The following is a 26,317-nucleotide window of genomic DNA, read 5'->3' as shown; positions in this document are numbered from 1 at the left end:
TGGGACCGTTTAAGACCTATCTAGATAGCCACAGGAACAGACTGGGAATGGAGGGATACAAGCGATTGGTCTAGTTGGTCTCATGAGCAGTGCAGGCTTGGAGGGCCGAAGGGCCTGTTCCTGTGCTGTATTGTTCTTTGTTCTTTGACTGGTGGGGACGGGGGAAGGGGGACTGCTGCCACTCTGTGGATGAATGGTGGGGCGGTGGGGGGGGAGGAGGCAGGGGTTCGCGATCAGTCTGGGTAGCGGGAGGAGAGTGGGTAGATAAGCCGATTCCCGGCTTGGGTCACTGACTGTGTGGAGTTTGCACATTCTTCTCGTGTTTGCGTGGGTTTCCTCCAGGCGTTCCGGTTTCCTCCCACAGTCCAAAGATGGGCGGGGCAGGTTGATTAGCCATGCTAAAATTACCTTTAGTGTCCTGAGATGAGTAGGTTAGAGGGATTAGTGGGTAAATATGTAGGGATGTGGGGGTAGGGCCTGGGTGGGATTGTGGTTGGTGCAGACTTGATGGGCTGAATGGCCTCTTTCTGTACTGTAGCGTTTCTATGATTTCTATGATTTTATAAGGGGGACAGTTCTGTTGTGGGGTGGAGTGATATCTGCAGGGGCAATCACTCCTGGGCTGCTTTATTTGCTTATTGAGGCCTGGGAACGATGTGATGAGGGAGCGTTTTTCAAATTTTTTTACTGTTCAGTTGAAGGCTCCAATCAGAGCAGCAGCATTTCGGGCGTGATAAGGCCTGCCTACAGCACGATTCAAATTCATGATTTATTTCAGGCTGAGTGCGTATAGGGGCACCTGAAAACAGGTTTCCAAGTCAACTCTGAATTGCACCCAGATTCAGCACTTAGAATCAAAATGGTAAAATCACCCCAAAGTGGCAAAGATTCATGGGAAACTAGAGGACTGGGAAATCTTTAAAAGTCAGCAGAAAACAATGAAAAAAGCTATAAGGAAAAGTAAAATGGATTATGAGAGTAAACTAGTTCAGAATATAAAAACAGATAGCAAAAGTTTCTACAAATATATAAAATAAAAAAGATAGGCTAAAGTAAACATTGAGGATGTTTAAAGGACGAGAAGGAGGATGTAATAATTGGAAATGAGGAAATGGCTGAGGGATTAAACAGGTATTTTGTGTCGGTCTTCACAGTAGAAGATACAAATAACATGCCAAAAATTGATGACAAGACGGCTATGGCAGATGAGGACCTAGAAACTATCATTATCACTAAAGAGGTCGTGTTGGGCAAGCTAAAGTGCTAAAGGCAGATAAGTCTCCTGGCCCTGATGGAATGCATCCCAGGATACTTGAAGAGATGGCGGGGAAATAGGGCTGGATCACTCTGTTGTTAGGCAGTGTACAACACAAATCATGCAGTTTGTATCAAAACTATGCAGTCTGAAATGTAGTCCCATTGCTTTCCATGGCGATTCTTGACTAATCACAGAATATGCGAGATACTACCCAAGAAAAAGAGCTACAATGGCCTTCCCTCTGGATACCATCTCCATGTCTCCTGACATAGGGGCTTCCTTTTCTGCATGGTTAGTCTCCAGAATTTTTGCTGTAGCTGTTTGCAAAACTCCTATTCTTATCCTGTTGTTTATCTCTCCGAGATATGTTGCCTTTTCATTGCTGCTTTAAACTTCACTTATTTTGTATCTTCCCATTCATTGCTTTAGCCCAAGGTCTGAGATAAGATTACCTCATTGCTCTCTGGCTAAATAAAGGCTTAGGCCTTACAACATTTTCTTTGTTATTAAGTAAGCTTAACCAGTTCAAGCTTCAGGTTACTGCAGTTCAAGTAGAGTTTGTAGACTTTAGCTGCCTCTTTTCAACTCCTGGCCAAGATCTCCACCTTCTTGAGCCAAAGGTACTTATTTGAGGATCATCATCCTCTCATCTTGTGAACTATTCATGGAACTGCCATTGTCCCCCAGTGGGTATATTACACCTGCATTATATATTTGTATAAAAAGAATGTATACATAACACAATTAACACAATATCTTTATAATGGCAACCTTCCCTTTTGTCTTGTCAGCGTCTCAACTTCTAATATGTGCAGAATTTCTCTTTTCTACCTTCTAAATTGATGTAGATTAAGCATAACAATTATAACAATTATTAATACACATAAAATCACTATTACTGCAGCATGTGATAGAATTCTGACCAATGCATGTTGAACCCAGGGTCCCACCACATCTGACCAACATTAGAACCCAGGGTCCCACCACATCTCATTGGCTTTATCGACAGGAGTTTTAATTATTTTAGAGCGTTTCATCCATTTGTGAATTATTTCCTTCATTTTGTCTGTGATTTGTGTTTAATCTGCTGTCAGTTGGGGAATAGGGGACAGTTTGGTGGCGACATACTTCCGTATGTCCTGATTTGTATCCATACGTTGGATTATTGATTTTCACCACTACCCTCAGTATTGGCTGAGGCAGACTTTGTCCCCCAGTGTCTGAGGTCATATTTTTAACAGCTACGTTGTGTCCCTCTAGAGGGCACTGCTTCCATCCTTATTATAGTTTATAGCTGCCGTAGGTATGTAATATGTATGCCCCACAAGAGCATATTGTAAAAAAACGGACTGGTTATTGATAGGCAAAATGGATAATGGACAAGTTTCACAAGAACAGAACCCAAAATTTGTAAGGTTTTGTTTTGTCATCTCCTCTGGGCAGGCCCAGTGGTCCCCTCCCTGGTGACATTTCGATCAATCGTTTCCAACACCATTCATTACAATCGCATGGGATGGTGGATTAAATGAAAATATCCAAGTACCTTCATTCTACTTGCCCATATTATGTACCTTTTTCAAAGGGTGGGTCAGCTTGGTTCTGTGTGGAGCACTGCTCCAACATTATATCTCCCTTTATGCTCATATGATCCCAGTAAATCATAATTTCCCCCCGCTATTGTCCCTCAGTAGTCGTTCAGTAAATGGTTCCACAAATCGACTAAAAATGTTTCCCTCTGGAGTCATGATAATGTCACCTCTGAGATGAAAACTTCAGGATATCTAATTTTCCTGAACAAGGACACAGGGTGTCCTTCCAGTGTTGACATTCAGATGGATGTAATCATTTATTGTAACAGTTCTGGGGCAGGTTCTACTGACATCCCGATTATGGTCAATCCAATGGCATTGCAATGTAATAATCCCTTCATTCTGATCTGGACCTGTAATATACAAATGCAATTCCTGCTCTTAATTACAGTTTCTTTTTAAATTTATTTTAAATCCAATTTCTCCATGGTTCTGACCAGATCATCTACATCCTGTTCCCAATTTGTTTCGGACTCTGGCTGCCTGTTTCTCTTTGTCCAATGGCTTCCTTTGCATCGTTTGTTTCTCTTTCATTTTTCTCTTTTACGCAGTCGGACAATATCAGGTTGTTTTTCAGTAATCTCATCTTGGATTTGTAGCTGGTCAGGTTCCTGATTTCCCTGACCTTTGGAATCTGCGACATCGTTAGCATCAAGCATCACATGCCAGTTGTGATTATCTTGTTTTTCTTGTACTAATTTTAACTGATTAATGTGATACTAGCCACTCTTACCCGGTGCTGTCAATATCTTGTGTATACAGGTGGGCTAGCTTTATGCACTGCCTCATAGGGGCTGGCAAAGTTTGGACATAGGAATGGGGGGAGGGTTGATGTATTCTAATCATTACCGTCTGTTCAGGGCTTAGTTCTAATGGGCTAGCCTTTGCATCGAGGTAAGTTTACGCTGCTGTTTCTGCTTTCCCAGTTGGTGAACTATTATAGAATTTGCTTCTTTCACTGTTTCTGCCAGTTGTATACATTTCCTGACACAATGTCCACCTTAGGTTTGAATAAGTCCTGACCCACCAACCTTTCCATTCTTCTCATATCCCTCCCAGTCATAACTTTACTGGGGGGGTGGGGGGGGGCGGAGTTTATAGGGGCTGTAGCCTGTTGATGAGGCCACTGCATTCCTAGCTATCATCAGAACACAAGGTAAAATGAACTGCCAGGTCATCTTATGCTGCTGTACTATTTTAGCCATCATAATTTTCAATGTCTGATTTATTCTTTCCACAATTCCCCTAAATTGTGGTTTGTACGCTAAATGGAATCTCCCAAGAGGATCATTCCATCTAGCATTATTTGGACTGTAAAATGTGTTTCCTGATCTGACTCTATACTCCGAGGTAAACCCCAGTGAGTGAATACCTTCGACCATAGAATTTTTGCAGTGATTTTGGCCGTGTTAGTTCTGGTTGGGAAAGCTTCGACCTATTTGGTAAAGGTGTCTACCACAACTAAGATGTATTTTTATCCCCTGGAGTGGGAGGTAGAGGCCCCACAAAAAGTCTATCTGTAAATTAGTCCAAGGCCCTCCTACTGGTGTAGTCTGCCAACGTTCCTCAACTCCTTTCATTTCGGGCCACTAGCACACCTCCTTGATCTTTCCCAGGGTACTTTCAGTCCCTTTATGTTCCCATAAATCATGATACCAGTCATCCCTTCTCTGGTACAATAAATTTCCCCTCTCACAGGACCACCTAGGCCTTAAGATAGACCCTCTTGTACTCTTTGTATGTGTCTGAATTGGCTCCTTCTATTCGATTTTTCAATTTCTTATCTTTCTTTTGCTCTTCTGTTAAAAGAGGTCAACGTGAAGTATTTTCCTTCTGCTCCCCAATTTCTTCAATTGGTGGCTGCCACTGCAGCCCCTTCACGGCGTCTTGCTTTGCTAGCTTGTCAGCTTTTCTAAACCCTTTGGGGGATAGTTTTGAATGGGCTTTCAGTTTTTAATAACTCCAAATTCTTTCCCTTCCTCAAGTATAAATTTTAATAATGGAGCAGATGGGAGGGGTTTCCTGTCAGCTGAGACAAAACCCCTTGCTTTCCATAAGTTCTGTGAGACTGTTACACACATACATGCTATCCGAGTATATAACCGATTCCAATGGGAAATATTCAGGATGGCTGACCACATATACTACAGCCGCCAATTCGGCTGCCTAAGCACTCATAGTCTTCGGAAACTTTAAGGCTATGCTCAATCTTTTCTGACCATGTTCATCTTCCACATTGAGCCTACATCCAGTTCTCCCTCCCCCCTGTACTGATGAAGAGCCATCAACAAAAGTTTTAAGGTAGGGTCTTTCCACATGCAGCTTTACCTCCACCCCACCCCCCCTTTTGTGTTTTGATACACATAGGCCTTTGGGATTATTTGCTGTCAACAATTGGCACTCATGTTTCTCTCCCGGATACACTAAATTATCGGCTAGCACAGTGGTGGTCTTTGCTCTTTTTATGGATATGTTTTTTCCCTGTAACAACAATGTCCATCTAGTAATGTGGTTTTGCTTACTGAACCATCCTTAATCCTGCCATCTAACTGCGCGGGAGTTTGCTCTGTTGATATCATAAATGGGTTCAGCCCCACTATGTAATTAAAATGTTGCACTGCCCAAAAGACCGCCAGCAAATATTTCTCACATATCATAAATCCCGTATGCCTCTCCTGGTGAGAATACACACAAGGCATGTGCTACTGGTCTCAATTTCCCATCTGTTCCTGTAACAGGACAGAGTGTGGGGTCTGTAGTGACCATTTCCAATGAAATGACTCATCTGAATTTAGGGTTTTGGAGTGGGCACAGCAGCCAATGCTTGTTTCAGGGCTACAATGGCTTGGGTGTGTTCTGATTTCCATTCCCACTCTACTTTCTTTTTTAACATCTCCTTTTGTGGCAAATCTGTCAATGTGATCTCTACAGTACCCCACCAAACCCAGGGAAGATCTTAACCCTTTTCACTGTCTGTGAGGAGTTAGCACATTCTCCCCGTGTCTGTGTGGGTTTCCTCCAGGTGCCCCGTTCTTCCCACAGTCCAAAGATGTGCAGGTTAGGTTGATTAGCCATGCTAAATTAACCCTAGTATCAGGGAGATTAGTAGGATAAATATGTGAGGTTATAGGGCCTGGGTGGGATTGTGGTCGGTGCAGACTTGATGGGCTGAATGGCCTCCTTCTGCACCATATAGATTCTGTGATTCAATGAAATCCTGTGGTACAGGGAGTTGACGACTATCTTTTTCCTTCACTTGTTAATTTTCCTCTTTCCTGGTGTCAGAATCATTCCCAAGTAAATAATCTCTTGCTTTACTGTCTGTGCTTTCTCAGAGTTAACTTTTTAGTTGCTTGGAACAGTTCCCGAGGATTATACCCAGGTGCACACATTCCAGTATCTTTTGCAATATCCCACAGTTGCTGCACTCCAAAAGGGATGGTGTCTGCTATATTCTGACCAGCAGCCCCATTCCCTGCTCTGGTCGTTACAAGGGAATTGATGGCCTCACCAGTTCTGGAACATATGCTGGCGGTGGATTCTCTGGCAGAGGTATCCCTCATCATGACCGTATCTGGCTGTTCTGTCTGCTGTAGCATCCCAGTCTATGTCCCTATCATCATCTCCCTCACTCCTCCTGGATCTAGAAGCACACATTATGCCCCTTTGAGCTGCTAACTGACCTTGCAGCCTTGCTATCTGTCTGACATTCAGTATGATCATCAGCATTACCTCTCCTTTCCTGACCTGCTCTCTGAATTACATTCATGGCAACTTTTAAATCACTACACTGTTGTTTCCATCCCTCCATCTTGTTTTTAGCTGTGTGTGCCTCTTCCTCTCGTTTATTCTTTAACCATCTTTTCACACTGTAACTGATATTGATTTATGTGTATCATATCCACATTTGTCTGCCCCTTCAAATCTTCTCTTTGAGGCGGACTATTTCTTCTTGCAGCTAGTTATTTTCCTCAAGGAGCTGCTTTTTGCTCTTCCTCTAATCCATCCCATTTTAGTTTAGCTTGCTGTCTGCATTGGATCTGCTCCTCAAGCAGGCACCCAATTGCTACTGTCCTTATACTTTAAATTTTTTGTCTGACAACGTTTCCTGACCTAACTTCCACATGGCTTCCCCAGCAGATTTTCCCTTGCTGCTGACATGACCAGCATACTCCCTGTATTGAGGCCACTTGCCCATTGCATATGTTTGGAGGAGTATCCTCCAGCCAAAACAATCCTGGGGCTTGGAGATTTCACTTGATTCTTCATCTTGTGTTAGCAATCACAATTACCTAAAAATTCTCATTCTCTTTGTATTTTGCTAATTGGATTCACTTGAGTCTCCCACTGACTCGATGGAGAGATTATTCTTAAGCCAAACCAGGGACACTAAAAATGTTGTCCGTATCTTAACAGCAATGGTTATCAGCTCGGTCCAAAGAGGCAGTCCTGTGTCTATTAGTAATTCACGTTATCACTTATTGTTGTTTGGCAGTGTACAACATAAATCATGCAGGACATGTCAAAACTATGCAGTCTGAAATGCACTCCTATTGGTTTCCATGGCAATTCCTGAGTAATCACAGAATATGAGAGATATTACCCAAGAAAAAGAGCTACGTTGGCCAGGCAGCTGTCTTTGCTCTGAGTGCCGATCAGAGCTGCAGTGTTTCAGGCACATTAAGTCCCACCCACAGGGTTGTGCAGCGCAGTTCGGACACACTGATATTTTTGCAGGCAAAGTGCATATGAAGGTGCCTCAGAACGGGCCTAGAAGTCTGATCTGAAACTTCCTCAGTTTCAAGTTTGCCCAGCACTTAGAATCAAAATGGTAAAATAGGGCCCAATGTTTTATATAACTGTAACATAATTTGTCAACTTTTATACTCAATGCCCGGTCGATAAAGGCAAGCACTCCATATGTTTCCTTCACCACCTTTTCCAGCTGTGCTGCCACTTAAGAATCTGTGGACCTACATGCCTAGGCCTTTCTATGTGTCTATACTCCTGATGGTTCGCCGTTTATTTTATAGCTCCCACCTAAATTGAAACTACCAAAATGCGTCACCTTGCATTTGTCCGGATTAAATTCCATCTGCCATTTCTCTGCCCAATTTTCCAGCCTATCTGTACCCTGCTGTATTCTCTGACAATCTTCATCACAATCCTCAACTCCAGCAATTTTAGGATCATCTCTCTCTGTCTCTCTCGCTCTCGCTCTCCCTCTCTCTCTCTCTCTCTCGCTCTCTCGCTCTCGCTCTCAAGACTTGGGAGGTGACAGTTGCTAACTGCTGTTTTCCTCCCCCTCACCCTCTCTTTTATACCTGTGATGACCTATCACTTTTCCTACAATAGGCTTGGTCTGATGTTGTCAACACCATCAAATTCAAATGTTACAGGTTCTTGGTGACTGAATACCTGCTTTAAATTGATTAGGCTAAATTAAAAAACAGATTGTCTTGTCAAGTCTACTGCTTTTTGATACAAATGTTTCAGTCTAGGACTCTGTGTGTACTTTGCATTTTAAACCTCCAAGCGCTAAAACAAACACTAGTTTTTAAAGGGCCCACGCAATGTTTTTCCCCTTTAGAATTTTAACAATTTTTTGCATCTCTATTCAACATCAAATTCCAACTTCACAACTCAACTTGCAACACAACCATCACTCAAATTAGTTCAATTTCCAAGAAACTGCAACCACAAGTCTCTAAAAGTGCAGGCTGTCTTTTAGTAGCATTAACTGCTAATGGGCCCCCTGCAGATGCCTGCAGTCAATGAAGAAAGCAGGCGTGCTGGATACATGCAGAAGTCAATTGGAAGAATAGCCAGCATGAATTTGCCAACAATGCAATCAATAGGCATGGGTTAATTGCAGACTGCAATTTCCCCAGGCCTGTCTCTCCTCACTGTCTGTGCTCCTCATTAAAGGTTAGCCACATGGTGAGACACTAAAGCGCTTTTGGCATCTGTGGAACTTCACTGCATTGCCTTTGGGCTGTGGGAATGAAAGGCAAGCTGAAAACAAACGTATTCATTTATTTTTCTTCCAGCCAAGCATTGCATTCCCTAACCTGGATTTATTTAAGTGAACCTAAAGTTTGCAGTAAATGCCTGCAGTTTAACAAGAATCATTGCAAACTTTACGTTAATTCAATAAGACTTTTTTACCTTTTGTTCATTGCTGTTTTTGCTAATGTGTAAGAATAACAGTTATTTAAAAAATATCCTTGCATTTATGTAATGCTTTTCATATCCTCAGGGAATGATGAAGTGCCTCATAGCCATAGTTCCTTTTGAGATATAGTGACTGTTGATATTCAGCAAACGTTGCAGCCAATTTGCACACAGCAAGGGCTGTGTAACAGCAGGAGGCTGGCAGGCCAGTTACCTTTCTTTGGAAGCTGGATTGAGGAATAAACATTGGCTGGGAGAACTCCCTTGTTCTTCTTCAAATTGGTGCCACATTTGCTTTGCAGCTACCTAAACCACTAAACTAGGAGACAGGGGTTAGTTTAATATATTATCTGAAAGACAGCATCTCTGACAATGCAGCTTTCCCTCAATACTGTGCTAAAGTGCCATTTCAGATTATGCACTTGAGACCTTGGATAGGACTTTCCAGCTCCATCTGCCATAGGGACCAGCCAGTCCCACCAAAAATGGACTTTTGACTAGGATGCTGAACGTCCCACCATAGGTCTCACCACAATGGGGCTGGAGAATCGTGGCCTTTGACATAAACACATAACATCCGAATTGAGAGCAATACCTCTAAATCAAGGCTGAAACTTGAAGTATCTAATGTATTTCATATATAAATGTAATGTCAAGTTCAAGTGCATGGTCTGTATAAAGATGGTAAAACAGGGATTCTTTATTCCACTAACATTAACTTTTTTAAAGCATTAATGGGAAAATTTAACCTAGATGAATGGACTGTTTGCAATGGATATCCATGGCCAATCCACTCGGGTAGTGCTGAGAGTTTAACTCATGACCTCTAATCAACCAGGTGGCAGAGTTATAGAGATACACAGCTCAGAAACAGGCCCTTCAGCCCAACTTATCCACACCGACCAGGTTTCCTAACGTGAACTAGTCCCATTTGCCTGCGTTTGGCCCATATCACTCTAAACGTTTCCATCCATGCACCTGTTCCAATGTCTTTTAAATGTTGTAGTTGTACCATCTCCTCTGGCAGCTCATTCCACATACGCACCACTCTCTTAGTGAAAAGGTTGCCCCTCAACTCCCTTTTAAATCTTTCCGCTGAAGCTGGCACACAGCAGAGTGCCGGAGCAGAATTACAAGCTCTACACAACCTTTGTTGACCTCGCGAAAGCCTTTGACACTGTCAGCTGACAAAGCCTGTGGAGGATCATGTCAAAGTTCAGCTGCGCCCCCCCCCCCGCCAAATTCATACAGATGGTATGCCAGTTCCATGATGGCATGATGGCCAGAGTACTGGATGGCGGAGAATCCTCTGGGGCATTCCCAGTCACCAATGGCATCAAACAGGGCTATATGCTCGCACCCACACTGTTCAGCATGATGTTTACTGCCATGCTGAATGATGCCTTCCAGGACAGTGTTGCTGGAATCAGCCTCAAGTACAGAGTGGATGGGAGGTTCTTCAACCTGACGAGACTTCAAGCTATTACCAAAGTGAAGGAGACTGTTCGGAGAGATTTCCTCTTTGCCGATGACTGTGCCCTGTAAACTGGCTCAGAGCCAGAGATACAAGTCAGCATGGACAAATTTTCCATGGCTTGTGACAACTTTGGACTCACCATCAACATTAAAAAGTCCGAAATTATGCACCAGCCTGCTCCTCGTGCACCGTACACAGAACCCATAATCACAATCAAAGGGTAGAAGCTACAGGCAGTGGACCAGTTCACTTATCTTGGCAGCACCCTCTCCCAAGCAGTGACTATTGACACAGAAGTTAACTGCAGAATAGCAAAGCTTTCGGTAAACTGTATGGGAACGTCGAGGAATCAGCCCAGCAACAAAACTGAAGGTCTACAGCGCTGTGGTACTCACTACCCTCCTGTCTGCCTGTGAAATGTGGACTGTGTATCGAAGGCATGCAAGACAGCTCAATCATTTCCACATGACTTGTCTTTGCAGAATATTACACATCAGATAGCAAGATAAAGTACCAGACACTGAAGTTCTGTCCAGAGCAAGTCTACCATCAGGCCACACACTGCTGATAAGAGCGCAGACCCGGTGCGCAGGTCATGTCATCCCTATGTCAGACGAGCACATACCCAAGCAGCTCCTTTTTGGGGAGCTCTCTGCTGGAAGACGCTCGCATGGAGGGCAGAAGAGACATTACAAAGACACACTCAAGGCCTCCCTGAAGTAACGTGACATTGACACGACCACCTGGGAAACGCTGGCACAAAACTGCCCTACCTGGCACTGCCTCATCCACAAAGGCTGTCAAGCTTATGAAGCAACGTGTATTGCTGAAGCATAACTTCAGCGCGAGCTGCGCAAGTCCACAGCCACCAGCGGAACAACTACAGTGTCTACACAAGTCTGTCTAATATGTGCCAGGACACTCCATGCCCAAATTGACCAGATCAGTCATCGTCGGACACATCACATCCAGCCTCAAAATGACTAATGGTGTTGTGGTCCTCATCAACGACGGTGGATGAACAACAAATCTTTCCCCTCTCAGCTTAAACCTATATTCTTTAATTTTGAACTCCCCTAACCTGGGGAAAAGACCTTGGCTATTCATCTTATCTATGCCCCTCATGATGAGGGAGGTGAGGGCCCCGAAACTATGATTATCACTAAAGATCTAATGTTGGGCAAGCTAATGGGGCTAAAGGTAGACAAGTCTCCTGGCCCTGATGGAAGGCATTCCAGGGCATTAAAAGTGGGAGAAATAGCAAATGCACTAGTGGTAATTTACCAAAATTCACTGCATTCTGGAGTGGTTCCCTCAGATTGGAAAATAGCAAACGGGAGGTCACTCTTTAAAAAAGGAGGTAGACAAAAGGCGGGTAACTGTAGGCTGGTAAGCTTGATTTCTATAGTAGGGAAAGTGCTTGAATCTATCATCAAGAAAGAAATAGCGAGACATCTGAATATCAATTGTCCAATTGGGAAGAAGCAGCATGAGTTCAGGAAGGGTAGGTCATGTTTGACTAATTTGGTGGAATTACATGGAGAACATTACATGCGCAGTGAACAATGGGGAACCTGTGAATGTGGTGTATCTGGATTTTCAGATGGCATTTGACAAAACACCAAAGGCTGCTGCATAAGATAAAGGTACTTAGTGTTATGCATTATTAGCATGAATAGAGGATTGGTTAACTAACAGAAAGCAAAGAGTGAGGGTAAATGGTTGTTGATCAGTGACTAGTGGTGTGCCTCAGAAATCAGTGTTGGGGCTGCAATTGTTTACGATTTATATCGATGATTTGGAGCTGGGGACCAAGTGTAGTATATCAAAATTTGCAGATGACACTAAAATGCATGACAGAGCAAAGTGCAGAGGACGCTGAAAGTCTGCAAAGGGATATAGATAGTCTAAGTGAGTGGGCAAGGGTCTGGCAGATGGAGTACAATGTTGGTAAATGTGAGGTCACTATTTTGGAAGGAATAACAGCAAAATGGACTATTATTTAAATGGTAAAAAATTGCAGCATGCTGCTGTGCAGAGGGACCTGGGTGTACTTGTACATGAATCACAAAAAGTTGGTTTGCACGTGCAGCAAGTAATCAAAGCGGCAAATGGAATTTTGTTCTTCATTGCTAGAGGGATGGAATTTAAAAACAGTGAGGTTATGTTGCAGCTGTATGAGGTGCTGGTGAGGCCACACCTGGAGTACTGTGTACTTGAGAAAGGATACACTGGCACTGGAGGGGATACAAAGGAGATTCACTAGGTTGATTCCGGAGTTGAGAGGGTTGGCTTACGAGGAGAGACTGAGTAGACTGAGGCTATACTCATTGGAATTGGAGGGGAGATCTTATTGAGACATTTAAGATTATGAAGGGAATAGATAAGATAGAAGCCTGGAAGTTGTTTCCTCTGGCAGGTGAAACTAGAACTAGGGGGCACAGCCTCAAAATAAGGGGAAGCAGGTTTAGGACTGAGTTGAGGAGGAACTTCTTCTTACAAAGGCTTGTAAATCTGTGGAACTCCCTGCCCAGTGAAGCAGTTGAGGCTGCCTCATTGAATGTTTTTAAAGCAAGGATAGATAAAATTTTGAACAGTAAAAGAATTAAGGGTTATGGTGAGCGGGCGGGTGTGAGAGACTGGAACAGAAAATTAGCTGCACCTCAAGAAGAGTGTGAGAAGAGGACATCCAGACAGCAGCCACCCACCCAAAACTTCTGATCTCCAATTGGAAGACCTTGCCCGTCAGGTACCATCACCTGTGTACATGGTAATGTCTGATCAGTTGGAGACAAGTACTCAGAATCAATACAAAACTATTATTGATCATAATCGAGACTGTGTGTGGCCTGGTTCGGGGACTGAGAACGTTGTACAAGTTTCCTATGCTCATTCTATTTTCACTATGTATGCTGCAAGAATAATGATGTATGGGTAGAACAGCTTATTCGGAAACATCTTGCCACTATTGCTACCACTGAGAATGACTGTGAAAGAATGACAAGGGTGGAGTCTATAAATGGGCATCCTCATCTCTTTTTTAAACGGTATACAAGCCTAAGAGAACCATCCCAATTCAAAATAAATAATTTAGTCTTTAGTCGATCAGGGCATTGTAGGCAAGGCATTTCCAAGATCAATTAATCAATCTTGTATGTTTATCGACTCATTAAAGAACAAAGAAAATTATAGCCCAGGAACAGGCCCTTCAGCCCTTCAAGCCTGCACTGACCATGCTGCCTGACTTAACTAAAACCCCCTACCCTTCCAGGGGCTATATCCCTCTATTCCCATCCTATTCATTTACTTGTCAAGACACCCCTTAAAAGTATCCACTTCCACTACCTCCCCTGGCAACGAGTTCCAGGCACCCGCCACTCTCTGTGTAAAAAATCTGCCTCGTACATCTCCTTTAAACCTTGCCCCTCGCACCTTAAACCTATACCCCCTAGTAATTGACTCTTCCACCCTGGGAAAAAGCTTCCTACTCTGTCCATGCCTCTCATAATCCTGTAGACTTCTATCAGGTCTCCCCTCAACCTTTGTCGCTCCAGTGAGAACAAACCAAGTTTCTCCAACTTTTTCTCATAGCTAATGCCCTCCATACCAAGCAACATCCTGGTAAATCTTTTCTGTACCCTCTCCAAAATCTCCACATCCTTCTGGTAGTGTGGCGACCAGAATTGAAGACTATATTCCAAGTGTGGCCTAACTAAGGTTTTATAAAGCTGCAACATGACTTGCCAATTTTTAAACCCCAGCCGATGAAGGCAAATGTGCCATATGCCTTCTTGACTACCTTCTCCACCTGTGTTGCCACTTTCAGTGACCTGCGTGACTGTGCACCCAGATCCTTTGCCTATCAATACTCTTAAGGGCTCTGCCATTTACTGTATATTTCCTATCTGTATTAGACCTTCCAAAATTGGATAGGATAGAGGTGGAGAGACTCTTCCCGCTCAGAAAGGATAATAGGACTAGGGAGCACAGCCTCAAGATAAAGGGGGGGCGGTTTAGAACGGAGTTGAGGAGGAACTTCTTCACTCAAAGGGTAGTGAATCTCTGGAATTCTCTGCCCGTTGAAGTGGTGGAGGCTACCTCGCTAAATATTTTTAAAACGCGGGTTGATGGGTTTTTGATAAGAGAGGGGATTAAGGGTTATGGGGAGAGGGCGGGAATGTGGAACTGAGCCACGACAGATCAGCCATGATCTTATTGAATGGCGGGGCAGGCTCGAAGGGCTAGATGGCCTACTCCTGCTCCTATTTCTTATGTTCTTAAATGCATTATTTCACTTTTGTCCAGATTAAGCTTCATCTGCCATCTCTCCACCCAAGTTTCCAACTGATTTATATCCTGCTATATCCTCTGATGGTCCTCATCACTATCCACAAAGCCACCAACCTTTGTGTTGTCTGCAAACTTACTATTCAATCCAGTTATATTTTCCTCCAAATCATTTATATATTACAAACAGCAAAGGTCCCAGCACTGATCCCTGAGTAACACCACTTATCACAGCCCTCCATTCAGAAACACACCCTTCCATTCCTACTACCCTCTGTCTTCTTTAACTGAGCCAGTTTTGTATCCACCTTGCCAACTCCCCTCTGATCCCATGCAACTTCACCTTCTGCACCAGTTTGCCATGAGGGACCTTGTCAAAGGCCTTACTGAAGTCCAAGCAGACAACATCCACTGCCCTACCCTCATCAATCATCTTTGTCACTTCCTCGAAAAACTCGATCAAGTTCATGAGACACGACCTCCCCTTCACAAAACCATGTTGCCTCTCACTAATAGGTCCGCTTATTTCCAAGTGGGAATAAATCCTGTCTCAAAGAATCCTCTCCAGTAATTTCCCTACCACTGATGTAAGGCTCACCGGCCTGTAATTACCTGGGTTATTCTTGCTGCCCTTCTTAAACAAAGGAAAAGCATTGGCTATTCTCCAGTCCTCTGGGACCTCCTCTGTAGCCAGTGAGGATACAAAAATTTTTCTCAAGGCCCCAGCAATTTCCTCCCTTGTCTCTTTCAACAATCTGGGGTAAATCCCATCAGGCTCTAGGGATTTGTCTACCTTAATGTTTCTCAAGAATCCCAATACCACTTCCTTTTTAGTTGGTTGTTAGTCTGTATACTAGGATTGTGTAAACTCTTTGACCAGCTGGCCTTACCATTGTATATCACAGAGAAACTGTGCATAGGGGAAAATTTCATGTAATAACTTGCAGTGAATACAGACCAGTCTGACTAACCAACAGTTCAAATCCTGACTCTGCTCTACAGAGTCAGGAAATTCTGTACATGGAGGGAATGGGTTAAAATTGGTGTTTTTCAATATTTTACTTTCTTTCTTATTTCTTTTGGCCACACACTGGCATACATTGCAGCTTAATGTACTAAATTTTTTTGCCATGTTTTCTTAGCTGGTAACATTTGCAACAGCCTCCTTGAACCAAGTAAAGGTATTTTGGAGGTGGATTTGTTCAACAGATTCCGGTAAGTTTATCATTAAATCCGACCATGTACCTTTTTCCATATAAAGCTCCGAATCTTCTGAATTATTACTACAAATTTTATGCCTTTACGTTCCCTGTGTTTTAAACTATGTCACATTTTTGAGAATCAACAAGTTCTCCCTCGCATCTTTATCGTTTTGTCACAAATCAAGTCACCATTCAGCCAGTGTTCTCATGCTGACTGATATACTAAATAGAGTAAATATGCTTCTAAAATTTTAACATCAGATAGTTTTGAAATATTGCTGGACATAAGAATGACAGTGAGTGAAGGATCAAACAGTATGTTGGCAAAATGTACTTGGAATGACCGATCCATGTGAACCTTTTGGTTTCAATCCAAGTTCCAGCTGTATATTTGAGTTAGCAACCATGTTCACATTTTACAAAGTGCTGTGAAGAAAATACCTTTGCTTGAATAGCACCTGGAGCACTATTCATTATCAGTGCTGCAGCACACATACATTCATCAAGCTCATTGTTTAAGAGTGCTTCAGATATTCTGTTACTGTATCTGAACCAAATGATCTCAGTTCAGACCAGTAACTTGTTCAGATCTGCCATCATACTTTCCTCCTGTTTGGGTAAATCACAGAGATTTAAAGGAATGACTGCAGATTTTCACTACCTGAATTTTTTAAATCTGGTGGATGCTTGGTTTTGAAATTCAAGGTTTGAAAACACAGAAAACCTTTCAGACATAACAATCCTTTCAGACATAACTTTGCTTTAAGTTGTATCAGTAAGAACTGTTTTATTCCAGAGGGTTGGTTAATGAAGGATAGCAATGAAACTAATCTTTCCTCAATCTTACATTTACTTAGAGCTGAACATCACAAACATACACCTCTCACAGTTTCAATATTAGTCAGTTGATGTGTGCTCAGATGTAACCTCAGTAACTTACCACCTGAATACAATACAATTAACAAATTCCCAAAAAATAGTCAGCACAAACATTTCGAACTGTGTTAAATAAAACAAACTCCACATTTTGTACAAGGCATTACATTGCAAAGGCCCCTCACTGATTTATTTGTACAAGCATTTTTGTAAAACTATCAGACAGTTGATGACCTGCATCCACCCGTTTAACTTTAGAGACTTTCTTTTGCTCCAGCATTTGTTTCAAGACAGCAATGTCAGTTTGTAACATTTTCTCACCCACAGTTTTTGTAGAGTGTATGTTATCGCACAATGAATGATTGTGTAGGTATATGGTCTTCAGCATGCACCTGTATAGAATTTCACTTCAAATATTTTTGACAAATAGAATTCCATATCCTCTGCCTCCACAAGAGTCAGTGTTTCAGCACCCAGGGCTAAAAGCCAACAACTCCCATTTTTACCCAGAAGATATATTATGAAACCAGCTGTACTTTAATACCCATCAGGAAGGCTAGCATGTGAAGTATCACTAAAGTTACAATTTTCATGCTATTTGAATCATCTAAGGATGGGAACCTGCATATGCATTTCATCAGATCTTTTTTAATGTAATCCAATTTCACAATCATAAGGATTTTTGCTTCTAGTTTTGTTCAGAGACTGTTCTGTGGCCTTCATTGTCTGTCATATTCAAGCTACAGCCTTTATTTTTACTTTACTATCCATCAGGAGTATGACTGAGAGGTCTCCCTGTCAAACTATCAAAGGATCTTCCTTCAGTCTATAATCATTTCTGAAGCAAGACACTTCCAGTCGCACTACCAGAACTTGCACTGCAGTTTTGTTCTCTCCATTCTTCCAGCCCATTCTGCCAGTTGATAGAGATCACTAATAGGTTATCATCCTGAATCAACATTTAAATTTGTCAGTAGTTTTTCCTTCAGGTCCCACAATTGTCACATCCTCCCAATCTCTTTAGCTGTGTGGAATATATGTCACTGAGTACACAATCTGGACAATTTGTCCTCTCACATATACACTAACCTCTGATGAATCAACCGCATCTACATCCTTTAGCAGGATTTTTAACCTTTGAGAAGAAGGATAAGTGGATTGTTTGTGTTGTTATCTTTTGCTTTTTTTCCCCTCTATGAGTCTTATCATCGGAAACCATTAACATTCTGATTAGAACCATCAGGGCCTGGGTTTTCAGGATGGTGGAGGCTCAGCAATTAAGTGTAGCCTCAGTTGGTACCTACCACCCACATATAGTTAATGTATAATTAACAAATCCCTTTCCCTCTCTCTCTTTAAATAAATATAGAATTAGCACAACCATCTCAAAACGTACTAAAAAGAACAAACTCCACATTTTGTATAATGCCGGCGGCATTATAGGCCGGCGGAGGACATCATTGGGCCAGAAGGGGAAGTGTGATCCCATTCAGGAGGGGTTTTCTGATAAAGGTGCCTACCCTCTTCCCAGCTGAAATTGAATTTACTTTATTTCGTATCCTCCCCAACCTGAAGCTGTCATCTGCCTAGGAATCGGGATAAGGGCAACCTTCCCATCCTTGGCCCTGCCTCAGTGTACATGTTTTGATAAGATCTCCCCTCATTGTTCTGAATTCCAATGAGTATAATCCCAATCTACTCAGTCTCTCCTCATAAACCAGTCCTTTCAACTCCGGAATCAACTCATGTATTTCCTCTGTACCTCCTCCAGTGCCAGTATATCCTTTCTCAAATAGGGAGACCAAAACTGTACACAGTACTCCAGGTGTGGCCTCACCAGAACCTTATACAGCTGCAACATAACCTCACTGTTTTTAAACTCCATCCCTCTAGCAATGAAGGACAAAATTCCATTTGCCTTCTTAATTACCTGCAGCACTTGCAAACCAACCTAATCTCACCATCAATTCATATCTTATTTTAAAATTTAGAAATAGAACATTCTTAACCACTTAACAGCTTTCTCTGTAGTAGAGTATGAACCAATTCCTACAGGGTGAATAAGTTAAAAAAAAGCAGAGGAATACTTCCTTCCCTTTTCTCTTAACACCATCACTCACCTAATTCTCAGCACTCTTGTTCAAAGTTGCATTCTTGTGCTAGTTCACATTAACAGGCCTGTATTAAATGTGTGAAACCAGTTCAGCTTCAGGTATAGAAAAAACAATTTGAGTTAGTTTCCTTAATTAACTAATTTCAACTGTCTCTAGCAGAAAAATTATGCTTGCATGAAATTGAGAATTTAGAAAGTAAAGTGATTGGGGTGTTTGGGGTGTGATAGTGGAGTCGGACACTTTAGGAACTTTCAAGTGGTTATTGGATAGGCACATGGAGCACACCAGAATGATAGGAAGTGGGATAGCTTGATCTTGGTTTTGGACAAAGCTCGGCACAACATCGAGGGCTGAAGGGCCTGTACTGTGCTGTACTCTTCTATGTGCTATGTTTTTAAATTCCAGTGGATTTTCGAAAGAGACTAAGATTCCTTCACTCACCCAACTCTCAACACTCTTGTATAGTCACACTCCTCCTCTCTTGCAGAGTGGCAAATGTGGCACTCCTATAAAGTCATCCCTAGTAATTACAGGCTGATCAGCTCAACATCAGCAGTGGGTAAGTGTAGGGATTTGGATTCTTTATTAAATGCAGAGTAAGAAAATGCTTGTCGAGGTATACCTTATTGGCAAAAAGGAAAATCATTAATTTAGACTGCAAATGTGGAGGCCAGGTCATTGAATGTGTTTAAGATAGATAGGTTCGTGATTGATAAGCAGGTCAAAGGTAACAGAGAAAGGTGGGAGAGTGGGGTTGAGAAATTTATCAGCCATGATTGAATGGCTGAGCAGACACAATGGGCCGAATGGCCTAGTTCTGCTCCTATATCTTCCGATCTTATAAAACAACAAGGTTTATTGGACAACAAAGATTAATATTTAATATTGCAGTAATTGAGGGATCGCACGTTACGTAAGTTTAATGCGTATCGGTCTTCATGTGATTCTGGGACATTTATGGTCTTTCCTTCTGAACCTGGTCACTTAACTCATGACACTCTTCAAGATGTCAGCTTAACTCTAACATACAAATAAATGCCCTTGCAGCTTTAAGACACATTTCTAGTTTCCCAGTCGACCATAACCGCTCTATTTTTAAGTCCACCTTAAATGCTGAAGAAGCACATTTCACAGCTGTTTGATGAATGTTTCTCTCTCTCTTTCATGCTACATTTTACAGCTACTTCAGAGTGTTTCTTTCTCAAGCTGACAAACAACTTCCGAACAAGACTATTTACTTTCTCTTAAGGCAATTATCTTTTGTCTAATACTGGATTCTAATACTGATCTCTTGGAGCAATCCTCAACCTGTGACATTAATTTTAATTTCTTCCAGGATCTTGTGAAAAACCTTAATCCACAATAATGACCTGTCAACTGGCAATGTTCCATACAAGTGCTGACTTCTTACTGAGTGATCTGTGGCTAACTCTTCCCTCTCAACCAAATGCTTCCTAGTGCAAAGACACAAGTTTTTGGAGAGGCAGGAGAGCCAGAAGGGGTCATGAGAAGGCCTTGGCAGGCAGGATTAAGGAAAGCCCCAAGGCGTTCTACAAGTATGTGAAGGGCAAGAGGATAAGACGTGAAAGAATAGGACGTATCAAGTGTGACGGTGGGAAAGTTTGTATGGAACCGGAAGAAATAGCAGAGGTACTTAATGAATACTTTATTTCAGTATTCACTATGGAAAAGGATCTTGGCGGTTGTAGTGCAGACTTGCAGCAGACTGAAAAGCTTGAGCATGTAGATATTAAGAAAGAGGATGTGTTGGAGCTTTTGAAAAGCATCAAGTTAGATAAGTCGCCAGGACCTGATGGGACGTACCCAGGCTCCTGTGGAAGGCAAGGGAATAGATTGCTGAGTCTCTGGTGATGATCTTTGCATCATCAATGGAGACGGGAGAGGTTTGGGATGATTGGAGGATTGTGGATATTCCTTTATTCAAGAAAAGGAGTAGAGATAGCCCTGGAAATTATAGACCCGTGAGTCTAATCTCAGTGGTTGGTAAGTTGATGGATAAGATCCAGAGAGACAGGATTTATGAACATTGGCAGAGGTATAATATGATTAAGAATAGTCAGCATGGCTTTGTCAAAGGCAAATCATGCCTTACGAGCCTGATTGAATTTTTTGAAGATGTGACTAAACACATTGATGAAAGAAGAGCAGTAGATGTAGTATATATGGACTTTAGCAAGGCATTTGATAAAGTGCCCCATGCAAGGCTTATTGAGAAAGTGAGGGGGCATGGGATCCAAGGGGACATTGCTTTGTGGGTCAGAACTGGCTCGCCTACAAAAGGCAAAGAGTGGTTATAGATGGGTCATATTCTGCATGGAGGTCGGTCACTAGTGGAGTGCCCCAGGGATCTGTTCTGGGACTCTTACTGTTTGTGAATTTTATAAATGACCTGCATGAGGAAGTGGAGGGATGAGTTGGTAAGTTTGCTGATGACACAAAGGTTGGAGGTGTTGTGGAGAGTTTGGAGGGATGTCAGAAGTTGCAGCAAGATAGGATGCAAGACTGGGCGGAGAAGTGGCAGATGGAGTTCAACCAAGATAAGTATGAAGTGGTTCATTTTGGCAGGTCAAACAGGATGCCAGAATATAATTTTAATGGTAGGACTCTTGGCAGTGTGGAAGATCAGAAGGATCTTGGGGTCTGAGTTCATAAGATGCTCAAAGCAGCTGCGCAGGTTGAAGCTGTGGTTAAAAAGGCGTATGGTGTACTGGCCTTCATCAATTGAGGAATTGAGTTTAGGAGTGGAGAGATAATGTTGCAGCTATATAGGACCCTGGTCAGACCCCCCCTTAGAGTACTGTGCTCAGTTCTGGTCACCTCATTACAGGAAGGATGTGGAAGCCGTAGAAAGGGTGCAGAGGAGGTTTACAAGGATGTTGCCTGGATTGGGGAGCATGCCTTATGAGGATAGGTTGAGGGAGCTTGGCCTTTTCTCCTTGGAGAGACGAAGAATGAGGGGTGACCTGATAGAGGTGTATAAAATGTTGAGAGATATTGATCGAGTGGATAGTTGGAGGCTTTTTCCCAGGGCTGAAATGATTGCCACAAGAGGACACAGGTTTAAGGTGCTGAGGAGTAGGTACAGAGGAGATGTCAGGGATAAGTTTTTCACTCAGAGAGTGGTGGATGTGTGGAATGGGCTGCCAGCAACGGTGATGGAAGTGGATTCGATAGGGTCTTTTAAGAGACTTTTAAATAAGTGCATGGAACTTAGTAAGATAGAGGGTTATAGGTAAGCCTAGTAATCTCTAAGGTAGGGACATGTTCGGCACAACTTTGTGAGCTGAAGGGCCTGTATTGTGCTGTAGTTTTTCTATGTTCCTATGTTATGCCTTTGTTTAAAAAGGGCTGCAGGGAAAAGCCTGGGAACTGCAGGCCGGTGACCCTCACATCTGTGGTGGATAAGTTGTTGGAATGTATTTTGAGACACAGGATCTACAGGCATTTAGAGATGCAAGGACTGATTAGGGACAATCAACATGGCTTTGGGAGTGGAAAAATCATGTCTCACAAATTTGATTGAGTTTTTTGAAGGGGTAACCAAGAAGGTAGATGAGGGCAGTGCAGCTGATGTTGTCTACATGGACTTTAGCAAGATCTTTAACAAGTTACCGCATGGTAGGTTGTTGCATAAGGTTAAATCTCATGGGATCCAGGGTGAGGTATCTAAATGGATACAAAATTGGCTTGATGATAGAAGCCAGAGGGTGGTTGTACAGGGTTGTTTTTCAAACTGGAGACCTGTGACCAGTGGTATGCCTCAGGGATCGGTGCTCGATCCACTGTTATTTGTCATTTATATTAATGATTTGGATGAGAATATAGGAGGCATGGTTAGTCGGTTTGCAGATGACACCAAGATTGGTGGCGTAGAGGACAGTGAAGAAGGTTATCTCAGATTGCAGCGGGATCTTGATCTATTAGACCAGTGGGCTGACGAATGGCAGATGGAGTTTAATTCGGATAAATGCGAGGTGATGCATTTTGGTAGATTGAACCATGGCAGGACTTATTCACTTAATGCAGGGCATTGGGGAGAGTTACAGAACAAAGAGATCTAGGGATACAGGTTCATAACTCCTTGTAGGTAGAATCACAGGTGGACAGAGTGGTGAAGAAGGCATTCAGCATGCTTAGTTTCATTGGTCAGAACATTGAATATAAGACTTGGGACGTCTTGTTGAAGTTGTGCAAGACAATGGTAAGGCCACACTTGGAATACTGTGTATAGTTCTGGTCACCCTATTATAGAAAGGATATTATTAAACTAGAAATAGTGCAGAAGAGATTCACTAGGATGCTACCAGGACTTGATGGTTTGAGTTATAAGGAGAGACTAGATAGATTGGGATAGACTTTTTTCTCTGGAGCCTAGGAGGCTGGGGGCAATTTTATAGAAGTCTATAAAATAATGAGGGGCGTAGATCAGCTAGATAGTCAATATCTTTTCCTGAAGTATGGGAGTCTAAAACTAGAGGGCATAGGTTTAAGGTGAGAGGGGAGAAATACAAAAGTGTCCAGAGGGACAATTTTTTCACACAGAGGGTGGTGAGTGTCTGGAACAAGCTGCCAGAGGTAGTAATAGAGATGGATACAATTTTGTCTTTTATAAAGCATTTAAACAGTTGCATGGGTATAGAGGAACATGGGCCAAATGTGGGCAATTGGGACTAACTTAGGGGTTTAAGAGAAAAAGGGCAGCATGGATAAGTTGGGCCAAAGTTCCTGTTTCCATGCTGAAATCCTCTATGATGCTATGACACTCTATTCCCTTTTTGCAGATCATTTTTGCATCACCCACCCTACATTAGTGCACCTGCTTCAACACAAATATTAATTTCTAACCAAATATTTGCAATTCTTGACCAATGGAAAGTATGATTTTGGATTCCCGACAACAACCGCATCTTAGCTTAGCCCTATTTTTACAATTTTAGCCCTTTGGCCATCCTAGTCAATCAACATTTAAGGTGGACTTCTGCTAACTTCTAATGTTAGCCTCACTGGAAGCAAAATGTGCAAATGTTCCTAGCTATAACTCAAGGGTTGGCGGGGGAGGTGATTCTTCAGGAGACTCAAGCAGAGGCCATTTAGTTCCCCCCCTGCCCCCGACTGGGCACCATGGTCTCCGCGAGTGTCCGGCCTTCAGAGTTCTGGCACTGTCAGCTCCATGCCAGAAATCAGCGTTATATCGTTTATTTAAATCATGATTTCAATCTAATTAATGGGGAAGAAGCTAGCTGGTCCTGCTACCTTCCCCCCACCCCATCGCCGCCAGGTATGTTTCACTCTAGCGGTGTTTACAATAGCTCCCTATTTGCAGGAAGCTGGCAGTCTGACCCTGTTAGAGTGAAGTGGGTCATGGAGGCCCCCAGGAGTTCGGGGGTAAGAAAGTGTGCCCCTTGGATATTGCCAACTTGACAGTGCTAGCCTGGCTTCCTGGCATTGCCCAAGGAGCAAAGTGCCAATGCCCAAGGAGGCATTTTGGCATTGCCCACCAGGCATTGGGCAGTGCTTATGGGGGAGACCTTTGCAGGGTTGGATGGAGAGATTGGGGAAGGGGTCAGGTCAAGGCTGGCCCAGAGGTGAGCCAGCGCTCGGGGCGTGCGGGATTGCATGGTCAGTGTTGCGGGGTTGAGAAGCTGGCCAGCGATCGGGAGGCTAGCAGTGCGGGGCTGCTATGCATGCACTGATCTCCACTCTGATAGATCAGCGCATGCACAGTGACCTGCTCAGTGCTATGGCTTCCAGCCTCTCCAGCAGAAATAGGCCACTGATTTTTAGAATGATTCACACTAGAGCGCTTTGCAGCGAAATTCATTTTGAAAATCCCGATGAAAAATCCAATGGGATATACTCTGGTTTTTATGTGAATTCAACACTTAGAATATTTTTGCAAGAATCCCACCCCACGTCTTCTTTCTTAAAGCCACACCACAGTATTTTGGCACTTAAAGAAGTGCCAACTTCAAGACTCCTCAACATTCCAGTAATACATTCAAATTAAGGTTTCTCATCATTAAGCTGACATAAAGTACAATTTAAAGCCATATTAATTACACAGATGCGATAATGATGTGAAGTCATATTAATTACATACATTAATTACATTAATTACATATTAATGTTACTGGTCATATTAATTACATATTAATTACACAGATGTGACAATGATGTGAAGTTTAAAAATAAGGTTTTAGAAATAATAATCAGGGGAAAAATATCAACAGGCACTTGGAGCGGTTTGAGTTTTTGATTTATTATTGTCACATGTTAGAATACAGTGAAAATATTGTTTATTGCATGGTATACATACAGACAAAGCAGACCAAGGAAAGGAGAAGGTAAGGAATGTAGTGTTACAGTCATAACTAGGGTAACATAATGTGAGGTAGGTCCATTCAAAAGTCTGATGGCAGCTGGGAAGAAGCTGTTCTTGAGTCAGTTGTGTACATGACCTCAGACTTTTGTATCTTTTTCCTGAGGGAAGAAGATGGAAATTAAGGAGAGCCAGAATGGATTTGCAAACGACAGATCATGCTTGACTAATCTAACTGAATATTTTGATGAAGTAACAGGGAAAGTTGATGAAGGGAATACTGTGGATATTGTCAATATAGATCTTAATAAAATGTTTGACAAAGTACCATATTAAAGACTGCTTAACAAAATTGAATATCACAAAATAGGAGAATCAGTGCCAACTTGAACAAAAGGTTTGGGACAGAAAGACAGTTGTGAAAGCTGGTTGTTTTTCAGACTGGATAATGGTTGTCATTACATAGAACATTGAACATTACAGTGCAGTACAGGCCCTTCGGCCCTCGATGTTGCGCCGACCAGTGGAACCAATCTAATGACCCTCTAACCTAAACTATTCCAATGTTATCCATATGCCTATCCACTGACCATTTGAACGCCCTTAAAGTTGGCGAGTCCACAAACTGCTGCAGGCAGGGCATTCCACGCCCTTACTACCCTCTGAGTAAAGAACCTACCTCTGACATCCCTCCTATAATTATCACTCCTCAATTTAAAGTTATGTCCCCTTGTGTTAGTCATCATCATCCAAGGAAAAAGGCTCTCATTGTCCACCCTATCTAACCCTCCGATCATCTTGTATGCCTCAATTAGGTCACCTCTTAACCACCTTCTCTCTAACGAAAACAACCTCAAGTCCCTCAGCCTTTCCTCATAAGACCTTAAGACCTTTCCTCATAAGTCATTGGTATTTCACTGCATTTTTGATATACATAAATGACTTGGATTTTGGAATACAGGGTATAATTTCAGTGAGGGTGATACTGAACTTTGAAGGA

The sequence above is a fragment of the Carcharhinus amblyrhynchos genome, unplaced genomic scaffold (genome assembly GCF_965287045.1).
Source record: "Carcharhinus amblyrhynchos unplaced genomic scaffold, sCarAmb.v2.hapA scaffold_50, whole genome shotgun sequence".
NCBI classification, from domain to species: domain Eukaryota; kingdom Metazoa; phylum Chordata; class Chondrichthyes; order Carcharhiniformes; family Carcharhinidae; genus Carcharhinus; species Carcharhinus amblyrhynchos.
This window is presented reverse-complemented; position numbering follows the sequence as displayed.